At 43.4% G+C, this 21,245-nt stretch overlaps 1 pseudogene; it reads left to right on the forward strand.

Annotated features, from left to right (window-relative positions):
- The first annotated feature begins 1,316 nt into the window (after positions 1–1,316).
- LOC101104171 (etoposide-induced protein 2.4 homolog) lies at positions 1,317–14,737 on the forward strand (annotated as a pseudogene).
- The last annotated feature ends 6,508 nt before the right edge of the window (positions 14,738–21,245 follow it).

A 21,245-nucleotide genomic window follows, 5' to 3' on the forward strand; every position in this document is an offset into this window, starting at 1 on the left:
CCTGCCAAAGGAGTGGGGCTCATGGGAGATAGTGTAGGGCACTGTTTCTCTAGGGCAACCTCCCCTCCCGCCCACATACATGCCACAAACCTGTTTATGTCAACCAAGGGCCTTGACTGAGCTGCCTGACTTTGGGAATACTGCAGTCAACTTCAGATCAAATCCCCACCCTCTCAGAACTTATAAACCAGGGGGGAAGACATATCACCAGATAGTGACCATCCACATTAGAACTATCTGTAATTGGGGAAATCCAGTGCTGGGTATTGGAGGCTGAACCTAATTTGGACCTAATCTGGGGTACTTGTGGTCTATCAGGAAACCAGAGAGTCAAGCAGCTGTGAGTGAACTGACTAGAATTCAGGCCACGTAGGATTGTAGAGTTTCCATAACAGCTATGGTTGCCTCCTCCCCCCACCAACAGCATTGTTTGTTATTTAGGCATCAGTCAACAATACTTTATCAGCACCTACACTGTCTTGGCCACTAACTGGGAAAGCAACAGAGCAAAATGAATCAGACCTCTTTCTAATGGAGCTTATGCTCTGGTGAGAAGAAAACCATAAACAAATAGACCTCTAAGTAAACAAGGTTAATTACAGGGAATGTAAATTCTATGGAGAAAAATATCACAGGGTAATAAGCTAAAGCAATGCCAGTACTGGTCCAGCAACTATTAGTGTTAATTACACAAGATAGGTGCAGAAATTGCCAGCTTAGTTCAGTTTAGTCGCTCAGTCATGTCCGACTCCTTACGACCCCATGAACTGCAGCACGCCAGGCTTCGCTGTCCATCACCAGTAATTGCCAGTAGGTATGCTGAAAGTGAAAATGTTAGTCTTTCAGGCCTGACTCTTTGTGACACCCATGGACTGTAGCCCACCAGGCTCCTCTGTCCATGGGATTCTCCACTCAAGAGTACTGGAGTGGGTTGCCATTCCCTTCTCCAGGGAATCTTCCCAACCCAAGAATTGAACCTGTGTCTCCTGCATTTCAGGCAGATTCTCTACCTTCTGAACCACCAGGGAAGCCACATGTTGAAACTTACAGCAATTTGACATTGTCATGGAATCCAAGTACAAGATCAAGAATCTTGTTTCAATTAAAAATTAAAAAATAAAGAGTCTGTCTGGTTGAACCAAGTATAGGCCAGAGTATGGGTGCAGCAGCCTTGGCCCCAGAGCACGGGGGCAGGAGTGGGTGGCGGGGAAGGCTGGGCTGGGAGGAGCTGAGCGGGTCCGCGTGGGGCGAGAGGCCCGATTAGATCTGGAGCCCGGGTGGCAAAGCAGCTGTGTCCCTCACAATGAAAGGTCTGGGGACACCTCTCTCTCCTTTGTGTAGTTGATAGTTTGGGCAGTGGGGAAATGGCTTACAGTGTCAAAACCTTTCTGCAGGACCCTGCCAGGGGAATCAAAACCTCCATCTGGGGAATTTGTACCTTCCCGAAGCTAAATGCTCGAATTCAACAAAAGAGAGAAGAGCAGTGTCCAAGAAAGGCAAGCAGTGTCCTGGCTCAGAGGAGAGCCCAGAGCACTGAGAGGAAGCAGGAGAGTGAACCACATGTTGTTAGGAGAATTTTTCAGTGCTGCACTTGGAATGGTGGAGTTTTCTGGTTCAATATCCTCTTGTTTCATCACATGTTTATTCCTGCGCTTCAGTCAGTAGTGGCCCAGATTGTTGGTGATTCCATCACTACACGGGGATGTTTGGTCATGGCTGGAGATTTTCCCCGGGTCAACTTTCAGAGCTCTCTCGGTGCACTCCCTCTTTGCACTCACCAAAGTCGTAAGCTCAATTTGGTTCCATGATATAGCTGACCTGGCATCCAAGGTATCAGGAAGGAAGCCTCCCACATTCCCTGCTGCTACTGCTGCTAAGTTGGTTCAGTCGTGTCCGACTCTGTGTGATCCCATAGACGGCAGCCCACCAGGCTCCCTCATCCCTGGAATTCTCCAGGCAAGAACACTGGAGTGGGTTGCCATTTCCTTCTCCAATGCATGAAAGTGAAAAGTCAAAGTGAAGTCACTCAGTCGTCTCTGACTCTTAGCGACCTCACGGACTGCAGCCCACCAGGCTCCTCCGTCCATGGGATTTTCCAGGCAAGAGTGCTGGAGTGGGTGGGGTGCCACTGCCTTCTCCGCCCACATTCCGTAGTGTAGCAAAATAATTGCTGACATGCTCTTCAGCCTTTCGATGCAGGCTCTCTTCTTCCTCCAGGGGATGTTTGTGAGTCTCTCCTATCTACCTGGTTAGTCTGGTTAGTCTTCTGCATATGTCTCTTTTCTACTCACTACTCACAGTCCATGGAATTCTCCAGGCCAGAATACTGGAGTGGGTAGCCTTTCCCTTCTCCAGGGGATCTTCCCAACGCAGGGATTGAACCCAGGTCTCCCGCTTTGCAAGAGGATTCTTTACCAGCTGAGCCACAAGGGAAGCCCAAGAATACTGCAGTGGGTAGCTTATCCGTTCTCCAGCAGGTCTTCCTGACACAGAAATCGAACTGGGGTTCAATTCCTGCAAATTCTGTACCAACTGAACTATCAGGGAAGCTCTACTCACTATACTGCTTCAATGGATGGTTCCATAAAGGAATTGAAATGCACCAGCTGTTGTCAAATACAGAAAGGAATTGGCCTTGCTTTGGATTTGGTTTGCCCCTGGCTTTCCTCACAGCAAGGCAGTCCTCCAACATTGTCAGTGGCTGCCTCTTCTCTTTCCTCTTCCCTTTATTCCTTATCAGCGCCAATGAAGCAAAGATCCCTGGCAAAGCATACTTTTTCCAGTCGCACCTCTTCTCCTTAGTGATTTTCTTAAGCAGCAGACTCTTCCACAAGATGGGTGAACCTGCAGTAATTTCCACTTGTGCAGAATTTCTTCACCACACCCATCTCCTGCCCGAACTGAAGGCTGCTGCGGGGCCCCTGAGTCAATCACCTGCCATCTGGAGGAGATGGGAGGGACACCACAACAGCTCTTTTCCTAGTTCACCTCCATCCCCTCCCAGGGAAGGCAGGGCCCACCATGCCAAAGGCCCTAGACACATGCCCTTCTCTTTGAGGAATCCGGACTTTTGTCTCTGGTGCACGTAAGGCAGAATCTTCCTGACACCACTAGGGACTTTAAACACTGGTGAGTCTGAAAGGACCTCAGGCTTTTCTGCAGCTCTTCTCTAACACTTGCCAGCCTCATGCCTGGATTGCTTTGAATACTCTTTCTCCCTGCGCCATTTCCTCTTCCTCTTACCCTTCCTGCCTCCCACCACCCTTGGATGAATGGATTTTTGTGATTCTGGCTGCTGTATTTTGTAGATCTATTATTTTGGGGGTTTTTTGTGATGCACATATATTGGCTGTGGGAAGGACAGGAGGCTCTGCTGCTCCTGGTCATTCCCTTTTATAGCCATCACTGTCTTGTTTCTTTAACTCAAGTTAGATTTTGTTCTCTTGCTCCACTGCAAAAAAAAAAAAAAAAAAAGGAGAAACAAGCCTGAAGGGATGGGACAGGGAGAAAGACTGCACAGCCACATCTGCTGGGTTTTGAGGAATGATTTTCTTTCTTCCCCTTGAAGGAGAACAGCTTTTTCCACTGGTACATTTAAAGCTCACTTGACGATAGGGAGGTACCAGTTTTGGACAAGTGCCACTGCAACATGGAATGCTCAGAGAGCCTGAATGTTGGCCACTACTAGGTCTGGCTGGTATTTCAAAGGAATATTGGGTGCTGCAAATAGGAACTGAATGGGTAAACTTATTAAACCCATTAAACCTGAAAAAAAAAATACAGCCCCAAAATATCAATCCATGACAGACTGGAAAAGACAGCAAAAACAGATCCTATACTACAATCACAAATAGTTTGAGATGCAGTGAGCTAGGGGACACTGAGGTCTAGAAAGTATATTGTTTCAGGTCATGCTAGTGGCTGTAGTAAATATACTAGCTCACAAAATAGAAATATATTTCACATTCTCAGAACCTCAAATTTGGGCATTTCAAATGACCCACAAATAATTCAGGGATCCCATCTCCTTCTATTTGGTAATTCTACCATCCCCAGAGGACTGAGTCCTTTGAATTCAGGTAGAAGTAGACAGTGAGACTCCCAACTTGATTTTTAAAAACACTTGGCCTGCAAGTGAGCACTTGTACATTGTTGGTAAGAAGGTAAACTTGGACAACCACTATAGAAAAAAAAAAAAGGAGGACCCTCATGAGTATAATTTATAGATTAATTATGATTGTCTATCAACTGATGCAACAATTTCACTTTGGGGCATATGTCCTAAAGAAAGAAAATCACTGCTTCAAAAACACATCTGTTCACCCTTGATCACTGCAGCATTATTGACAATAGGCAAGATAAGGAAACAACTCAAGTGTCTGATAAAGGATGAATATCATCCACATAAAGAAGATGTGATTCATGTACAGAAAGGAATATTATTAAGCCATGAGAAATATGAAATTCTGCCATTAAGACAACAGAGATGGACCTTGAGGGAACTACCATAAATGAAACAGGTCAAACAGAGAAAGATAAATACTGTATGATACCACTTACATATGTAATTTTTTTAAAAAATATATTCCTATAGAAACTAAAACTAGAATGATGGTTGCCAGGGGCTGGAAAGTGGGAGGGAAAGGGACAAGCTGGTAAAAACTTTTTAAAAAGTAGAAAATTTCAGTTACAAGGTGAATAAGGTTTGAGGGTCTAATATATAACCTTATAACTACCATTAACAATCCTGTATTGTGAACTTAAAACTTGCTAAGAAATTAAGTCTTAAGCATTCAACACCCCCCCCAAAAAATAAAGAGGTAACTGTGTAAGCTAGCAGATGTGTTAATTAATTTGATTATGGTAATAATTTCACTACAGATATGATACAAATGAATAATCATAACAAAACAGAAACAGAGTCATAGATACAAATAGTTGCCAAAAGGAGGATAAGTGGAACAGGTGAGGGAGATTAACAGATCCAAACTTCCAGTTAAAAAATAAGTGAATCACATCTATGTACATCACGGGGAATATAGTCAGTAGTAATGAAATATCTTTGCACGGTGACTGATGAAACTAGACTTATCACAATGATTATTTTGTAATGTATAGAAATATAAAATCACTATATTATTCACCAGGCATAGGTCAATGATGCTTCAAACAAACTCATAAAAAAGAGATCAGATTTGTGGTGACCACAGGATGGGAGTGGGGGAGGAGGAACTGGATGAAAGTGGTAAAAGGAACAAACCTCCAGTTATAAGACGAATCATTACTAGAATATTACATACAATGTGATAATATAATCAACACTGCTGTAAGTTCTATATGTAAATTGTTAAGAGAGTAAATCCTAAATCCTAAGAGTAAATCATCACAAGGCAAAAAAAATGTTTTTTCTGTTATTTTGTATCTGTATGTGATTTGGTTTATTGCAGTGATCATTTCATGATGTAAGTCTGATCATCACGCTGTACACCTTAAACCTGTGCAGTGCTGCATGTCAATTCTATCTCAATAAAAATGCAAGAAAAAACACATACATACATATATATTCCTAGAATTGGTAACATGCATTTAGAAGATCACAGGGTACAATATCAACAAGCAAAAATCTAGGATATTAGCCAGTGCTAGCAATGAACAATAAGAATGCATATCTTTTTAAAATACCATTTTAAATAATTTTAAAAAACTAGTCGAGTGTATATCTAAGAGATTATGTGTATGCACTGTCTATTTAAACAACAGCAGCTGACAAAAGAAATAAAAGACTTAAAAGCGTTCCCACGATCATTAGTTGAAAGGTTCAACATCTCTCAAGTAGATATGAAATTCTAATACTATTCCTATTAAAAGACCAACAAAATTTGTAGATCTAGACAAGCATAGTCAAAACAATTATGAAAAATAAGAATAAAGTTATAGAACTCATGTTACCCAATTTTAAGAATCATTATAAAGCTACATTAATAAAACAGTGTGGTATTGGCAAACAGATAAATACATAGGTCAACAGAATAAGGAATGCAGAAAGAGACACACAATAAATATGATCAATTTATTTTAAAAAGAAGCCCAAAAGCAATTTATGAAAGATAAAAAGGGTATTCATGGTGTTTAATTGGATCACTATAACCAAAATATAATTAATCTCAACTAAAACCTCATGTCTTATACAGATGTACTCAATACAGACCATAGAGCTAAATGTACATTGTAAATCTAACACTTAGAAGAAAACATAGGAAAAAATCCTCCTGAGTTAAGCAAAGAGTTCTTAGACATGATACCAAAAACACCTCCATAAAAGAAAAAAAAGTAATTTAGATTCCCTCAAAATTAAAAACTTTTCTCTGCAATGGACGCTGTTAGAAAATAAAAAGATTAAGCTACAGGCCCAAAGAAAATACTTTCAAATCACATATTTGATATCTGGATTCCAAATATATACAACCCTCAAACCTAACTGTAATTTAAAAAAAAACAAAAACCTATTTTTTAATGGGAGAAAGACCTGAACTGACACTTCACCAAAGGGGATGTACAAGTGGCAAATAAGCATGTGAAAAGCTGTTCATCCTTGCAAAGATCACCCTCCACCTGCCACTGCTAAATGATCCCTCTCAAGGTGTCTGAAGCAACCTAGGTCTCTTAGGTTCATATCACTCTTGCCCCAAGCAGTGTCTCTCCCTTGCTGGGACTGATCAATCATCAGAGAGACTAGGAGGAGCCTGAACTCCTTCAGAGCAACCAGCAGCCAGATGAGAATGGGCTTCCTCACCCCAACACACAACCAATCAATCAGTAGAAGTGGAATGATAGAGTGTTTTAGGATAGGAGGTGGGGCCTGTCTGGTCTCCATGGTAATCCCTGGCAGATTGGAGTGAGGGACAGCCCCTATGTTACCTTAGTAGTGCCAAACCCATATGCCCTAATGGAGGTGAGGGGGGCAGGGAGAGAATTTATGGGGTGACAGGAGGGAGAAAGGGAGTTAGAGGGAGTGGGGAATGAAGGCTCAAGGGAGGGCTTCATTAGAGGGCAGAGAGTGTGTAGAGAATTATTCAAGGAGAATGGATTTTGGAGAACTGGAAGGTTGCAATTCGTGGAGGGAGAAGGAATTCAAAGGATCACCAAGCTCGTTTTAGAGGCAGAGAGAAGGTGTCAGGAGGAACAGGTTAGGTCTTTAAAAGGGGACAGAGAAGAGGCTACAAGTGGACAAGGGGAGGACTTAGAGTTTATATTTGCTCAAATAACATCTTAGAGGAGCCAAGTGAGAGGATATGGGGGTGGGGGAAAGGGAAGAATTTACAGGTGAACAATAAGGGTCATAACAGGACCATGACAGATGCTTAGGGTCAAAATGAGTGGTATTACTATAAAAGGGACAAGCAGAGAGCTATTAAAGACATTGGAAGTGTCATAGGGTGAGAGCTTTTAGGGGGACAACGGAGGTTTCACACATGAAAAGTGTGTTAGTGTTGAGTGAGAGTCTTCTTAGTAGTGTGGTTTATAGGGACAAAGAGAAGGTTGCCTAGGGACAAAGAGAGGGTGTTAATGGAAACAAACTGTAACAGCGGGTCAGTTGACGTACAAGGAGGTCAAGTGAGAGTCCTCAGAGTCAGTAGGGACTTTAGGGGAACAGTGGAAGGGGTCAAGTGAGACATGCTGCAGAGAGGAGCAAAGTAGTTACCGAAGACAGGGAGGAGATTATAGGAGATGGAGAGAAAATGTTACAGAAAACAGAAAGAGGTCATAGGGCATGGGGGTGGGGAGAAGAGAGGGTCTGGGAGTTATGGCGTAAAGGTATTTATTAGAGTGGGTAATAAGGTTTGAAGGAATATGGTGTGAGTTAGAGGGAGTCAGTGAGACTTTTAAAGAGTGTCAGTGAAAATTTTATAGGAATCGAGGACAGTGAAGGAAGGAAGTTACAAGGAATGGTAGGGTCCAGAAGCCATGCTGAGCCATCACTCACTCCCTCACCCCAGGAATCTGAAAGTGTGTCTGACGAGGCCCCCAGGGACCACCTCTTGCTGGCAATCTTGGCCTATCTCCTGTGCTGTCCTTTAGGCAATGCAGCCTTGCCCTGTTCTTCCCAGGTGGGAATGTGCGTCATGTCAGTCCTCACGCTCCGCTCCCTCTCCATGCTGGCCCCGACCCTGAACCAATCTCATCCATGTTCTCCATCCTGTTGGCTCAGATCCTACCCTGCATCCCTGCAGTGCCTTCACCCCCGCCCCCCCGCACCCCCCACAGTAACCCTTTTAAGCCCATCTATCCCTGTTCTGTCTCTCCTCCCAGACTCAGACAAGGCGCCACAACCGTAGGAATGAACGAGCCTTGGCAGCCAAGACCTCCCACAATGTCTCCAGTTTTGTACCAGCGGGAATTATTATGGCATGCATTGCTGCACTCAACAGCTGGATTATATTAATAGCCACTTTTAAAGGATGACCTCGTCTCCAACTCATGAAGAAAACCACCAAAATATACAACAGTTATTAACCTAGGCTCTCAGTATCCATATGGGCCAATATCTGGTGTGCCAGGCGCTTTAACCTGAAGCACCTTGAGGTGATTGACGGAGAAAGGAAGTGATAACTCAGGCCAGATCTCAAACCAACCCTGGGACCCTGCTGAGGGGTGGGGCTCTTAGGAGACAGTGTAGCTCACTGTTTTCCCAGGGCAGTCTCCCCTCCTGCCCAAATACATGCCATAAACCTGTTCATGTCAACCAAGGGCCTTGACTGAGCTGCCTGACTTTGGGGATACAGCAGTCAACTTCGAATCAAATCCCCACCCTCCCAGAACTTACAAATCAGGGGGGAAGACATATCACCAGATAGTGACCATCCACAGTGGACCTATCTGTAATCAGGGAAATCTAGCAGGGGATAAAGGAGGCAGGACCCAATCTGGGTACTTGTCATCTATCAGAAAACTAGGAAATCAAGCATCTGTGAGTGAACTGGCTAGAATTCAAGTCAGGTAGGATTGTAGAGAGCTCTCATTACAGTTATGGTTGCCTCCTCCTTTTTCCACCAACACCATTGCTTGTGATTTAGGCATCATTCAACAATGCTTCCTGCTGCTGCTGCTGCTAAGTCACTTCAGTCGTGTCCGACTCTGTGCGACCCCATTGATGGCAGCCCACCAGGCTCCCGCATCCCTGGGATTCTCCAGGCAAGAACACTGGAGTGGGTTGCCATTTCCTTCTCCAGTGCATGAAAGTGAAAAGTGAAAGTGAAGTCGCTCAGTCATTTTCGACTTCTAGCGACCCCATGGTTTGCAGCCTACCAGGCTCCTCCGTCCATGGGATTTTCCAGGCAAGAGTGCTGGAGTGGGGTGCCACTGCCTTCTCCGAATGCTTCTTGAGCGTCTACTATTTATCAGGCATGATAACAGGAACTAGGAATGCAAAAGAGCAAAAGAAATCAGACCTCTTTCTGATGGAGCTTACAGACAGAGCTCTAAATAAACAAGATAGTTACAGGGAATGTAAATGCTATGGAGAAAAATAACACAGTATAATAAGTTAGAGCGGTGCCAGTTACCGGTCCACTGACTGTTAATGTTAATTACAGCAAGCTAGGCAGAAATTTACAGTAGGTGCATTGAAATTTACAGCAGTTTGACAGTGTCATGGCCTCCAAGTATAAGATCAAGAGTTTTGTCCTCTTGAACAAAGTATTACCCAAAAGGATCAATACACAACAGACTGGAGACATATAAAGCAGATCCAATGCCACAGTCAAAACTAGTTTGAGATGCACTGGGCTAGTGGGCACCAAGGTCTAGAAAGTGTACTGTTTACAGTCATGCTAGAGGCTGTAACAAATAAACCCCCTCCAATCAAGAGCTCACAAGATACAAGTTTATTTCACATTATCACAACCTCAAAATGTGGGCATTTCAAGTGACCCACGTATACTTCACTAATCCTATCTCCTCCTGCTTGGTGATCCCACCATCTCCAGAGGGCTCAGAGTCCTTTGAACTCAGGCAGAAGAAGACCACAAGACATTTGCTTTTTAATTTTATTTATTTTTGCCTGTGCTGGATCTTCATTGTCGCACATGGGTTCTCTCTACTTGTGGTGCGTGGGCTTTTCATTGCAACGGCTTCTCTTGTTGCAGAATAGGTGCTCTAGGGCATGCGGCCTTCAATAGTTGTAAAGCTCAGGCTGAGATGCCCTGTGGCTTGTGGGATCTTTCTGGACCAGGGATAGAACCCATGTCCCCGATCTTGGCAGGTGGATTCTTAATCATTTGACCACCATAGAAGTCCTGCACCAGCTTTTTTAAATCCCTGGCCTGAAAGTGAACACTTGTACACTGTTGGTGGGAATGTGAACTTGGACAACCACTATAGAACACAGAATTGAGGACCCTCAAAAATATAATTTAGATATTAACTATGATTGTCTATCATATGATGCAGCAATTTCACTTTTGGGCACATGTACAAAAGAAATAAAATCACTGCTTCAGAGAGACATCTGCTCTCCCTTGATCACTGCAGCATCATTCGCAATAGGCAAGATAAGGAAACAACTCAAGTGTCTGACAATGGATGAATGGATAAAGAAGATGTGTTATATGTACGGAGATGAATAGTATTAAGCCTTGGGAAATATGAAATTCTGTCAATTAAGACAATACAAATGGACCTTGAGGGAATTACTATAAGTGAAATAGGTCAAATCAGAAAAATATAAATACTGTATTATATCACTTATATATAGAATTTTCAAAAAAAAACCATAGAAACAAAATAGAATGAAGGTTGTCAGGGGACAAGGTAGGGGAAGGTAGGGGACAAGCTGGTAAAAAAAAAAGTAGAAAATTTCAGTTATAAGGTGAATTTGGTCTGAAGGTCTAATATATAACATTGTAACTATGGTTGACAATACTACATTTTGTACTTAACATCTGCTAAGAAGGTGAATCCTAAGCATTCAACACTCCCCCAAAACAATCAAGAGGGAGCTGTGTGAGCTGATAGATGTGTTAATTAATTTGATTATGGTAATAATTTTACTACCAACATGATACAAATGAACAATCATAACAAAACAGAAAAAGAATCATAGACACAGAAGGGGGTGTGGGAATAAGTGGAATAGGTAAGGGAAAACTAAGAGGTACAAAGTCCTAGTTAAAAAATAAATGAATCACATTCATGTACAGTATGGGGAATATAGTCAGTAGTAACATAATATTTTTTATGGTGATGGATGATAACTAGACATCACAGCGATTATTTTGTTCTGTATAGAAATATCAAATCATAATATTGTGCACCAGGGATAGGTAAATTATACTTTAAACAAGCTCATTTTAAAAAAAAGGAGACCAGATTTGTGGTGACCAAAGGAAGGGAATGGGGGAGGGGGTATTGGATGAAACTAGTAAAAGGTATGAACTTCCAGTTATAAGACAGATAATTACTGGGATATAATGTTGTTGCTGTTGTTCAGTTGCTCAGTCATCTGACCCTCTGTGGCCCCATGGACTACAGCACACCAGTCTTTTCTGTCCTTCACTATCTCCCAAACTTTGCTCAAACTCATGTCCGTTGAATCAGTGATGCCATCCAACCACTTTATCCCTGTTGTCCCCTTCTCCTCCTGCCTTCAGACTTTCTCAGCATCAGGGTCTTTTCAAATGAGTCAGCTCTTCACATCAGGTGGCCAAAGTATTGGAGCTTCAGCTTCAGCATCAGTCCTTCCAATGAATATTCAGGACTGGTTTTCTTTAGGATGGACTGGTTGAATCTCCTTGCTGTCCAAGAGACTCTCAAGAGTCTTCTTCAACACCACAGTTCAAAAGCATCAATTCTTTGCTGCTCAGCTTTCTTTGTAGTCCAACTTTCATATCCATACAAGACTACTGGAAAAACCATAGCTTTGACTAGATGGACCCTCAAGGCACTCCTGGAATTGATCAGTCACCAGAGAGAGTAGGAAGAGCCTGAGCTCCTTCAGACCAATCAGCAGCCTCCTGAGTATTTGGCTTACCCTAGTCATCACACACAACCTCTAATCAGCCAATAGAAGTAGAAAGATAGACTAGGAGGCGGGGCCTGCCTGGTCTCCATGGTAATCTCTGGATAGTGAAGGAAAGGCTCTATGTAGCCTTGGTAGTAGCAGATCCAGTTGCTCTAATGGGGTGTTTGAAGGGGCAGGGAGAGAATTTATGGGGTGACAGATGGGAGGAAGAGAGAGAGGTGGGGGGAATAAAGGGGGGAAGGTTCATAAGGGGACAGAGACAGTTTTATAAGTAAAGAAGTATCTAGAGGGAGCACAAGTTTAGGAAAACATGGAGGTTATAATCAGTGGTGGGAAAAGGAGTTCAAAGGATAACCAAGTTGGTTTCAGAGGTAGAAGGTTTCAGTTGGGGACAGGGCAAGTCTTTATAAACGGATAGAGAAGAGGCTTTAAGTGGAAATGGAGGGAACTTTAGTTCACAGTTGGTCAAATAACAGAGGAGCCAAGTGAAAAGTTATGGTGTGAGGGGGAGAAGGGGGAAGTTTATGGATGAAAATAAGGGTCATAACAGGATCATGACAGATTCACAAGGACAAAATGAGTGGTATTATTATAAAAGGGACAATGAAATGAAATGTTAGTTACTCATTCATGTCTAACTCTTTGCAATCCCATGGACTGTAGACTGCCAGCTTCCTCTGCCTATGGGGTTCTCCAGGCAAGAATACTGGAGTGGGTTGCCATACTCTTCGCCAGGGGATCTTCCCGACCCAGGGATCAAACCTGCATCTCTTATGTCTCCTGCATTGCAGGCAGATTCTTTACCATCTGAGCCAGCAGGGAAGTTATAAAGGCGACAAGCAAAGAAAACTATTAAAGACAATAGAAGTATTATAGGGACTTCCCTGGTGGTCCAGTGGCTAAGACTCCTTGCTCCAAATGCAGTGGCCCTAGGTTCAATCCCTGGTCAAGGAACAAGATCCCACATGCTGCAACCAAAAATCTGAAGTGTCACAACAAAGACCCAGCACAGCCAAATAAATGTTTTTTAAAAGACATTCAAAGTATTATAGGGTGAAAGATTTTAAGGGGACAATGGAGGTTTTACACATGAAAAGTGTTGAGTGAGGTTCTTCTTAGTTGGGTGGTTTATAGGGACGAAGAGAAGGTTGCTTGGAGGACTATGAGAGTGTCAATGGCAACAAAGCATGACAGTGGGTCAGTTGAGGTACAGGGAGGCCAAATGAGAGTCATCAGAATCAGCAGGGAATGAAGGGGGACAGTGGAAGGGGTCAAGTGGGACAAGCTGTAGAGATCATCAAGCAATTACAGAAGACAGAGAGGAGCTTACAGGAGAAGGGGGAAATGTTAGAGAGAACAAAGAGGGATTCCAGGGCATGAGGGTGGGGTGGGAGGTTGCTACCAGGTCTAGTGGTCAGGGAGGCATCAAAAGAGAGAGGGAGATGTTACCGGGAGACAGTGAGAGTTTGCAAGGGCCAAGGGGGTGGTCAATGAAGAACTTATAGGAACCACAGAGAGATGTGTTGGTATAAAAAGGGAGGAGGTCAGAGAGACTATGAGAGATCAGAAGCCATACTGAGCCGTAACCCACTCCTTCCCCAGGTGTTTGAAATTATGTCAGAGGCGTCACCCAGCGAGGACGACATCATGCTGCCAACCGTGGGCTGCTTCGTGTGTTGTCCCTTATGCACAGCAGCCATGTTCTACTCTTCCCAGGTGGGAATCTGCATCTTGCGAATCCCAACCCTTCCCTCCCTGTATCTGGCTGTGACCCTGAACCACCTTCTTCCTTGTCCTTCCTCCTTGGTTTCAGGCCCCTACCCTGGGTCTGTAGACTCCCAATGGCTCACCCCCATTCAGTAACCCTTATAAGCTCATCTATTCCTGTTCTGCCTCTCCTCTCAAACTCAGACAAGATGCCACAAAAATAAAATGAAGGAAGGGGTCAAGTGAGGAGTGCTGTAGGGGTGTGCAAGGCAGTTAGAGAAGATGGTGAGGAGGTTGTAGGAGGCAGGGAAAGGGCTATAGGGAACAGAGAGGGATTAGAGTGTGTGGGGGTGGTGTGGGGGTACATGAGTTCTAGGGGACATCAAGATATTATAGTAAGGTTAAAGGGGGTATGGCACAACTAGTAGGGGTCAATGAGACGTTTTCAAAGAGTGTCAGTAAAGATTTCATAGAAGCCAAGCAGAGTGAAGGGTAGGAGGTATTGGGAATCATAGAGGCCAGAAGCCACACTGAACCATAACCCACTCTTTCTCCCCAGGCTTTTGAAATTAGGTCTAACAAGCCCCCAAGCGACCACCTCTTGCTGGCGATCTTGGCCTATCTCCTGTGCTGTCCTTTAGGCACTGCAGCCTTGTACTATTCTTCCCAGGTGGGAATGTGCTTCATGTCAGTCCTCATCCTCCCCTCCCTCTCCATGCTGGCCCTGACCCTGAACCAATCTCATCCATGTCTCCATCCTGTTGGCTCAGACCCCACCCTGAGTCCTTGCAGAGCCTTCAACCCCTCCAAGAACCCTTTTAAGCCCATCTGTTCCTGTTCTGTCTCTCCTCCCAAACTCAGACAAGGCGCCACAACCGTAGGAACGAACGAACCTTGGCAGTCAAGACCTCCCACAAAGTCTTCAGTTTCGCTGTCTCGGCAATTGTTTTGGGATGCATCATCATACTCCTCACCATGAGTGTATTCCTAACAGTCTTACTTAAGCGGTAACTTCCTCTCCAGGTCATGAAAAAGCAACCAAAAAAATATACAACAGTGTGTCTAACCTTGGCTCTAGGTATCCATGGGGGCCAAATGAGACTCCTGCCTCTCAGAGTCTGGCATTCTGAGTGCTGCCAACCTGAGCCAGTGCCATGAGGTGCTTGCTGGGAGAAAGAAAGTGGTAGTTCAGGCAGCCCCTCAAACCAGAGCTCAAGACCACCCTAGGGACCCCACCAAGATGTGGGCCATGGGAGACGGTAGCATGCTGACACCCCACGGCAGCCTCCCCTCTGTCCACATTCACGCATTGATGCCACACATCTACCTATGTGGACCAGGGACCTAGACTGTGCCGCATGACTCTGGGGACATAGCAGTCATCACCTGAGATCAAACCTTAGGCTGGAAGACAGACATCACTAAATAGTGACAGTCCATAGTGACCCCATCTCTAAAGGGTAAAACCTAAACAGAGGGATTGGAGGAGGCTGGACCTAATCTGGGATACTTGTGGGTCTATCAGAAAACCAGGGAGTTGGGCAGCTGTGAGTGAACTGGCTAGAATTCAGACCAGGAAGGATCATAGACAGCTTCCATGACAGCTATGGTTGCCTCCTCTCCCCACCAACACCATTGCTTGTAATTCAAAAATCAACAATATTTTCTGAGCACCTACTATGTATCAGGCACTAGACTGGGAATTAGGAAAGCAACAGAGCAAAGTAAATCAGACCCCTTTCTGATAGAGCTTAAGTTCTAGTGGGAAGAAAACCATTTAAAAAAAATAGACCTCTAAATAAACAAGATAATTACAGGGAACAGTAAATGCTATAGAGAAAAATAACAGAGTAACAAGCTAAAACAATAATGTAATGAACATTAACAGCTGGTCCATCAAACTGCCAATAGTTGTTATAAGACAGGTACAGGAATTGACAGTAGGTACCTTGAAACTTATAGCAATTTGAAGTCATCATGACATACAAGTATAAGATCAAGAATCTTATTAAAGTATAGACCAAAAGGATCAATCCTGACAGATTGAAAGTGAAAGTGAAAGTCACTCAGTCGTGTCGGATTTTTGCGACCCCATGGACTGTACAGTCCATGGAGTTCTCCAGGCCAGAATACTGAAGCGGGTAGCCTTTCCCTTCTCCAGGGGATCTTCCCAACCCAGGGATAGAACCTAGGTCTCCTGCTTTGCAGGCAGATTCTTTACCAGCTGAGCCACAAGGGAAGCCCAGGAATACTGGAGTGGGTAGTCTATCCCTTCTCCACTGAATCTTCCTGACCCAGGAATCAAGCCTGCATTGCAGGTGGATTCTTTACCAACTGAGCTGTCAGGGAGACCCTCCATGACAGATTGGAGATACCAAAAACAGAATCTATGCTACAGTCACAAATAGATTGAGATGCATTGGGCTAGTGGGTGCTGAGGTCTAAAAGGTATATTGTTTAGAGTCATGCCAGAGGCTGTAAAAAATAAACCCTCACCAAATCAGCAGCTCACAAGATACAAGTTTATTTCACACTATCACAACCTTTCCATGTGAGTATTTCTAGTGACCCATAGATTAAGCCAGGGATCCATGTTCCTTTTACTTGGTGATTCCACCATCTCCTAAGGGCTCAGAGTCCTTTGAGTCTGGGCAGAGGATGAAAGAGTTAAAACCTCCACTTGTTTCTTAATTTGGCCTGCAAGGAAATCCTTGTCCACTGTTGGTAGACTGTAAATATGAACAGCCACTATGGAAAATAAGACATGTGTGTGTTTAGTCACTGAGTTGTGTCCAGCTCTTTTTCAACCCCAAGGACTATACTCCACTAAGCTCCTCTGTCCATGGGATTTCCCAGGCAAGAATACTGGAGTAGGTGGCCATTTCCTTCTCCAGAGGATCTTCCTGACCCAGGGATTGAACCCAAGTCTCCTACACTGCAGGCAAGATGCTTTACCACTGAGCCACCAGGGAAGACCAGAAAATAGGATGGAGGTCCTCAAATATTAAAATTATAACTACATATGATGCAGCAATCTCACTTCTGAGTATACATCCAGAGGAAATAAAATCGCTATCTCAGAGAGGTACCTGGAGTCCCATATTCACTGCAGCGTTATTCATAATAGACAAGACATGGAAACAAATGAAGTGTCCATCATCAACTTAAGAAATAAACAGAATTTGGTATCTATATACAAAGGAAAATTATTAATCTGTGAGAAATATGAAATCTTGCCACTTGAGACAACACAAATAGACCTTGAAGGTGTTATGAAAAATGAAAAAAGTCTGACAGAGTCAAGTACTGTATGATATCACTTACACGTGGAATCTTAAAGAAAACAAACTCATAAGAACAGAAACTAGAGTAATGGTTGTCAGAGGGTGGAAGGTGGTGAGGAAAAACAGACAGGCTGGTAGGGAATTCCCTGGTGGTCCAGTGGTTAGGACTCAGTGCTTTCACTGCAGAGGCCATGGGTTCCATCCCTGGTCAAGGAACTTAGATCCCATAAGTGAGGCCACACAGTCCCCCAACCAAAAAAAAAGGATAAGCTGATTTTTTTCAAAAAAGTTCAAACTTTCAGTTATATAATAAATAAAGTCTGAGGGGCTAAAATATAATATAGTAACTGGAGCTAACAATACCATTTGGTATACTTATAATTTACTAAGAAAGCAAATCTTAAGTGTCCTCCCAACCTCGCAAAAAAAAGGTGAAAACTGTGAGCTGATGGATGTGTGAATTAACTTCACTATGGTAAAAATTTCACTATAGACATGTATATCAAATCACCACATTGTACATTTTAAATATATTACAATTTTATTTGTCACATATACCTCAGTAAAGCAGGGGAAGGGTTTTGAAATAAAGCTTTGGTCTTAAAATAACATGCATCACTTTTTTTCTTAATCACTTTTGTCTCAGTCTTGTACAGAAGTAGTTTTATGGTCTCAACTGGATGTAAGGGCCTCTGAGACTAAGCCCCCAGACAGATCCGCAGAACCTTCCCAGACCCTGAGATGAAGCCCAACTGCAGGATGTCCAGATGCTGGCTGAGAAGCCAGAAGCAGACAAGGACCCACAGGCTTCACAGACGTTGAAAATTCGGGGCCGCCTCCAGCTGAGGATCACCCAGGTTCCTCTGCTGCCCTGGTCAGCTTTCCATCCCTGGCATCCTGGCTTGCCTCGCCTCTCTCCAAATGCCCAGCACACGGCACCCACTGTGTCCCAGCCTCAGGGCCAGCACCAGCCTCTGGGGAGCCCTTGTGTGAGTCAGAAGAGGTGCCCATTCACCTGGGCAAGTGAAGCAGCTCCCATGCGCTCCCCTGTTGGGTCAGGTCATGGGCAATGGGTACAAAACCGAAACAGCTCTAGGTGGCAGCCCTGCCCAACCACTGTCACTGACCCCCATGAGCTTCTTCCTCCCTGCCCCTCCCCGCAACCTGCAGACCCAGAGAGCCACCCTCCAGCGAGACGTGATCTGAGCCCAGGTCAGCTCTGCTACCACCCTCTGCTTCAATGCCTGTTCTGCCCTCTGCTCGTTCATTACCTTGTTCTTGATCGTTTTCTATTGCAGTTGCGGTCATGGCCCTGGACCAGGACTGACAGACTCATCTTCACCTCAAGCAGTAGGACAGAGGAAGGCGGGGGAATGAAATGCTTACTCCATTTTAAGACACTTTCAGGAAATTTTACACACACATACACACACCTATTCTGCTGCCAGAATTTAACCACACATTGGCCAGAATTTAACTACAAGGCCTCTGGCTACCTCCCAGGGAACCTGGAAAATACAGCCTATTCCAGGAGGCCAAGTACCTGGATAAAATGAGAATTTCAGGTTTGGGGACTACCTATATGTGCCACCTTAATTCTAGTCTGGAGGAACAAGTATACCTGTGATAGTTTTTGTTTGGAAGACTGAACATCAGGAATGAAAACTAATAGAATTAAAATGGCAGTTGCAGAACGTGCATTGGTATGAATCAAACCAACTTCCAATCAATCTCATAAAAACCCAAGATGGAAGTGTATGCGATTACCACGTTGAGTGCAAAACCTTGTACTGGCTTTATTTTATCTGGCCTCAGGTATCGTCTGCAGAATTGTCTGTCCATGACTTGATGTTATGTTAGAAAAGATTTCTGCCGGTTAACACAAAACAAACAAAAAAGCCAAGATGAACAAAGTTGTTCTCTCCTCTGTGGCACATTTGGCACCCCACCCCAGTACTCTTACCTGGAAAATCCCACGGAGGAGCCTGGTAGGCTGCAGTCCATGGGGTCACTAAGAGTTGAACACGACTGAGTGACTTCACTTTCACTTTTCACTTTCATGCATTGAAGAAGGAAATGGCAACCCACTCCAGTGTTCTTGCCTGGAGAATCCCAGGGATGGGGGAGCCTGGTGGGCTGCCGTCTATGGGGTCGCACAGATTCGGACACGACTGAAGCGACTTAGCAGCAGCAGCAGCAGCAGCAGTGCTTCTCAGTGTGTCTAATTACAGCTGGAATTGCTCTTATCTGTATCGGCTGAGGAGGAGGGCAGGGCAACCCACTCCAGTATTCTCGCCTGGAGAATCATATGGACAGAGAAACCTCACGGGCTACAGTCCCTAGGGTCACAAAGAATCAGACATGACTGAAGCAACTTAGCATGGCATGGCACATGTCGGTTGAGAGGGTTGAGAGTTACTCAGATTTGAAGTTGGCTGCACTGTTCTTAAAATTTATCTGGTACATTGAGTCAATGTCTGTGTTTTTAAAATACAGGATGGATCATTTACAATCTGGGATCATGGAACTTTGGATTTATAAACACAAAGTGTAATTCCCAGGCATTTGTTTTTTAATTTTTCACTGGAATATAGTTGATTCAAAATATTGTGTTAGTTTTAGGGGTACAGCAAAGTGATTTAGTTATTCATATATCTATTCTTTTTCAGATTATTTTCTCATATAGGTTATTACAGAGTATTGAGTACAGTTGTCTATGCTATACAGTAGGTCCTTCTTGATTATCTATTTTACATATAGTAGTGTGCATAGGCCATTTAGTTTTTTAAACCCTAAAGAAAAGAATTATCTTGCCTTTAATCTCTTTTTTACTTACAGAATTTACTCTGTTGTTCTTTTATTAACTTAATCTTTCAGAGCTTTATCAAAGTATAATCGACAAGACTACATGATATTTTAAAATACAATGTGATGAGTTTTGACACAAGTAATACACTCATGAAACCATTACCACAATCAAGATAATGAACATATTCATCACCTCCGGCTTATTTCTCCAGCCACTTTGTCATCCCTCCCTCCCATCTCTCCCCAGGTGACTACTGATCTATTTTCTGTCACTATAGATTAGTCGGTATTTTCTAGAATTTTATGTAACTGGAATTACAAAGTATGCACCCTTCTTTTCTCTGATATCTTTCAGTCAGCATAATTATTTTGAGATTCATCAATGCTGTTCCATTATCAACAGTTCATTCCTTTTATTGCTGACTACTTCATTATATGATTGTGCCACAGTCTGCTCATCTGTTAACCTGTTAGTGGACACTACGATGGTTTCCAGTTTTTGCCTAATACAAATAAAGCTGCTGTGAGCATTCAAACACAAGCATTTGTATAGGTATGTGGGTACATGCTTTCATTCCTTATAGACAAATGACTAGGAGTAGGATGGCTAGATCATATGTTAAATACATGTTTAGCTTTTAAGAAATTGCCAAAGTCTTTTTCCAAAGTAGTTGTACTATTTTACATTCCTATAAGCCATGCATGAGAGTTCCAGTTGCCCCACATCTTTGCCAAGTCCTGGTATGATTAGTCTTTTTATTTTAGCCATTCTACTAGTTATATAATGATATCTCACTATGAGTTGAACATGCCTTTTCCTAGTGACTAATACTATTGAGTATCTTTCTGACTACTTATTTACCATCAATACTTGGTGATATGTTTGTCAAATGCTTTGCTTTTTTTTTTTTTTTTTTGTCTGCAACAAGTGGCTTACGGGATCTTAGTTCCCTGACTAGGCATGGAACCTGTGACCCCCGGCAGTGGAAGCATAGAGTCTTAACCACTAGACCACCAGGGAAGTCCCTTGCCCATTTTTACTGGATTGCTTCTTTCCTTTAAAAAAAAATATTTATTCATTTGACTGTGCCAAGTTTAGTTCCCTGATCAGGGATGCAACCTGGTTCCTCTGCATTGGAAGTGCAGAGTATTAGCCACTGGACCAGCAGGGAAGTCCACGTTTCTTTTCTTTATTATTGAGTTTTAAGAGTTCATGATATATTCTGGAATCAAGTCCTCTATCAGATTTGCCAGCATGTACCATGTCTTTTGTTTCTCTCAACAGTGTCTTTTGAAGATTGGAAATTTTAACTTTGATGATGGCCATTTTGTCAGTTTCTCTTTTATTACAGATCATATTTTTGTTGTTAGATCTAAGAAATCAAGGATTTCTTAACCCAAGGTTTCTCTTAACATCCTCCTCTAGA

Source organism: Ovis aries, chromosome 14 (genome assembly GCF_016772045.2).
Source record: "Ovis aries strain OAR_USU_Benz2616 breed Rambouillet chromosome 14, ARS-UI_Ramb_v3.0, whole genome shotgun sequence".
In the NCBI taxonomy this organism is placed as follows: domain Eukaryota; kingdom Metazoa; phylum Chordata; class Mammalia; order Artiodactyla; family Bovidae; genus Ovis; species Ovis aries.